This window comes from Lactuca virosa, chromosome 4 (genome assembly GCF_052849685.1).
Source record: "Lactuca virosa cultivar CGN04683 chromosome 4, Lactuca_virosa_CGN04683_v6, whole genome shotgun sequence".
Taxonomy (NCBI): domain Eukaryota; kingdom Viridiplantae; phylum Streptophyta; class Magnoliopsida; order Asterales; family Asteraceae; genus Lactuca; species Lactuca virosa.
In genome coordinates this window covers 250,729,666-250,734,092 of record NC_136429.1, presented here as the reverse complement: position 1 = coordinate 250,734,092, position 4,427 = coordinate 250,729,666, and positions in this window count along the sequence as shown.

Below are 4,427 nucleotides of genomic sequence, written 5' to 3'. Positions count from 1 at the left end.
TGATCATAACACAAAGGTAAGGAGTGCAAAATGATATCAATTGCCAAGTCCTATGGGAGGTTCACATTCAGTTTCAGCAAACGGTTCACATACCTTTGCATTTTCTGCATGTGGCCCGTGATGGGTTCACCATCCTTCATCCTGGTTGTTATCATGGAGGAGATGATTTCATACCGCTCTTGACAAGCACTTTGATGTTAGCGGTCCATCAAGTCCTAGTGCATTTCAAAAGGGTAGAAGCCCTCATAGGACTTTTGGAGCTCGACTGTCATTGTGGCTAACATGATACATGCCACTTTGGTGGCATCTCTCTCATGTGCCTGGTATTCAGTGATCTCCTCAGGAGTAGCAGATGACTCATCGAGTTCCTTAAGCTCCTTGTCGAGGAAATATTCCTTGTCCTCATAACGAGTAACCATCCTGATGTTGCTGATCCGATCCATAAAGTTGGATCCATCAAAGATGGCTCTCCTATAAAGGTTCATGAGAGAGAAGGAGCCGGTAGGGTTTGAGCCAGAAGCAGCATTGTTAGAAGACATCTGAAAAGAAGAAAGACAAGTTTAGATTAGATATAAAGATAGTCCTTAATAAAACACCCAAATGTAATATTAAGGCTAGGACCCAACACAATATTTTATAACTTAGAAGAGGGATGCCGTAATCCAAGCCATAAAATATTTGAAGGTAGGTGAATGATGATTCACCAATTTCCAGCATGAAAAACGAAATAAATTATTAGGTTTTTAATTGGTTTTTGAAACTCCTAGATTCTTTGAGATTCATTGAACTTTTCAATGGCATGTTTCAATCTCGAGTGTGCCCTTCAAGTTTTGTGATTGGGATGCCGAGGATCACAAAACAAGGTGTAAAGTAACCATGCAAATTACTTGGTAGCCTTAATGTTTATCACTCAATCAATGTGCCGGGTAACCACACGCGCTCCACCGAACTATGATAAACCTTAAGTCACCCTTTGCCTACCTAGTTAAGTCCAGGTTAGTGTGACGGTTAACCAAACGTGCTCTACTAGCGACTTAAACAAAGTGCAAACTGTAATTTCATGGGTTAGCACCTTATTCACATTTTCCTAAAGTAACTAAGATTGGGAATTTGTAAAAACATTTAGTTACTTTATAATCATCATACTTTTAATGAGGATTAAAGTCACTGTCCTACCCGTTCGGCAAACGACCTTCCACCAGTCAAGGAAGCGGTGGGTGAGAGTGGACACCCAGTAAGCTGTCATTTTATAAACAAAAACCTTATACCCCCCTTATAGACCGGCTTCATGAATGAGGCCTACTAACGGTAAAACGACTTGTTCTTATACATACATATATATATATATATATATATATATATATATATATATATATATTATTAACTTATAATATTATAAAGTATAAGGGTTGAATTTTAACTTTTTAAAATTCTAGGGGTTGGAACTAAAGTTTCTATAGTGACTTTACATGTTCCAAAACTTGAGGGCAAGTTTTGTAACTTTTAAAACTTTTCATCTTTCATAACTTATGAGTTAATGGTTTATTAAAATGAGAGACTTTTCATTTTATGTAAACTATGTGTTTAATAATGGACTTTAAAAGAGTGACTTTTGGTAATCCATAACTTGAGGACAAATTATGAATTTCATTAAAACACATAAAGATCAAGAATTAAACTAACAAGCAAGTTACAAATAATTCCTATGATCTTCTAAACTCATAAGTTCATGAATGTTCATATCAACAATTTCAAGAATCATAAATAAACCATATAAAACTTGAAATTTTTTATAATAGCCATTGAAAATGGATTAGCATAACCATTACACCATCTAAAACAAGTTTTATAACACCAAAACAGTTTAGGGTAATGTTTCTAGTCCATTTCCAGCAGCAAAACTCGAAAATCTGCATTCAGGGGCTCCTACTCGTCGAGTGCACGAACCTACTCGACGAGTAGGATGAATTAACTCATGGACTCGGCGAGTTCATGCTGCAGAATGAAGAAAACTGACTTTTTTCAACAAGTTTGCATCAAGTATCAAATAAACAAGCCTATGCTCTGATACCATTGAAGGGTTTTGAGCATTCTAACACTCCTATGGTGTACATGCAACTCTAGAAACCTTGGATCTATTTTTTACTATGATACATGCAAATTTGATTTCCAAGGTTCATAACCTATCTAGCATAGCATGGGGAACTTTTAAACATAAATGCTAGATGTAGAACATACCTTATGTTGTTTGGATTCCTTGAAAACCTTGTGAGCCTAGCACCTCAAGTGTGATGCCTCAAATGTCTCACACAACACCACAATACTTGGAATAACCTTGAGAGAAGTTCACTAACACCTCAAAATCGGCTAGCCCTCTTTCTTGCTTGTACGAATGCAATTTTTCTAGACAAGAGGTCTTTATATAGTTGTGACACAAATAGGGTTACACCATGTAAACCCTAATTGTCATGGCCTTCCATATTCCATGATCCATGGGTTTGTAACCTCCATGGACTATCCATGGAGCACCTTATGGATTGTTGGATTATTGTCTAAGCCCATAACTATAATTGGTATATACTTGAGCCGACTCGACATGGTCCATTTTGGTTGCATGGCATCGGGATATTTGGATAGACCTTTTGTGAGAAGTGGATATTTGTGACATATTAATATATTATAAGTTCTAATATATTAATATGAAATCATACTATTTAATTAGTATTGATCAAGAATTAATTTGGAATTAATTTAGTGATCAAAAAAGACTAATTAAATATATCGGGATTGATTGTGTAAATCATTCATTTTTATATATGTGGGCTTATGATCCATGATTCCTTATGTTGGGTTTAACCCATGTGGTGACCCATGGATACTCCATGGAGGATAAAACCCATGGAGCATAAGGAATGGGTAAAGTCATGGGTTACATGGTGTAACCCTAATGTGCACACTATATAAAGACCCCATTAGTTGGTGAAATCGGCACTAGTGCATACACAGGAGGGCAAGCCGATTTCTATGAGTTAAGTATCTTCTCTCATGGTTATTCCAAGATGTTCATGATGTTGTGTGAATCATTTGAGGTGTCACACTTGGGGCACTAGGCTCTTAAGCTTCATGGAATCAAGCTACAACAAAGAGGTTTGTATTCTATCTAGTTTGATTATCCTATTACATATGATTGTATGCTAGTTAGGATAATACCTTGGAAAATTGATATTTGCATGTATAATAGAGAAAACATAGATCCAAGGTATTTAGGGTTGCATGTACACTATAGGAGTGTTAGAATGCTCAAAACCCAACAGTGGTATCAGTGCCATGTTTGTTTTCAAGTTATACATGCTGAAATAGCTTAAAAATCAAAAATTTTGGCTTCCTGGGCACTGGACTCGCCGATTCCTTGAAGAAACTCATCCTACCCGTCGACTAGGTTCATACACTCGACGAGTAGAAGCCCCTGACAGCATATTTTCGACTTTTAAGGCTGGAATTGGTCTACAATCATTACCTTAAACTGTTTTGGACTTATAAAACCTGTTTTTGATGTGGTAATGATTATGGTAAACCAATTTCAAAGTTATAATCAAAGTTTCAAGTTTTATAAAAGTTTATATGATTCTTGAAAATTGTTGATTATGAATGTTCATGCTTATGAGTTTTGATATATCATAGGAATTATGTGTAAATTGTTTGTTAGTGTAATTCTTGATCTTAATGACATTGTATGGACTCCATAACTTGTCCTTAATTTATGGATTAGCAAAAGTTTTTTGGTGTTACATTGTTTTATGAGTTAATTTAGATTAACGGAAAAAATTATGTGTTAGTTGTTTTCAATCCAAATTGATCTAAAAGTTGTTCATAAAATGTGTTTTTGTAACTTGTCCTCAAGTTATATGAAAAGTCACATTTATGAATCTTAAAACTCATAAAAGTGTCATAGGTTACAAAATGAAGAGTCATCTTTGTCATAAATAGTTTTATGAACTCCATAACTTGTCCTCAAGTTATGGATGTTCAAGATTCTCTTCATTAAAGTTTTTAAAACTTTAATTAAACTCATAAGTTATGAAAATCTAAGAGTTTTGAATAGTTTCAATACTTGCCCTCAAGTTTTGGAATTTGTAAAGTTTCCCCTTATGACCCTAGAATTTTAAAAGTTTAAAAATCAACCCTTATACTATTATTATAATTTTAATTATATAGATATGTCTACGATAAAGTCAATCTTTCCGTTAGTAGCCTCATTCACGAAGCCAGTCTCTAAGGGGGGTATAAGGTTATTGCCTATAAAATGGTAGTTTAATGGGTGTCCACTCTCACCCACTACTTCCTTGACTGGTGGAGGGTCGTTAGTCGAACAGGTAGGATAAGGACTATATTTCTCCCTTCATTAAAAGTATAATGATAAATACTAA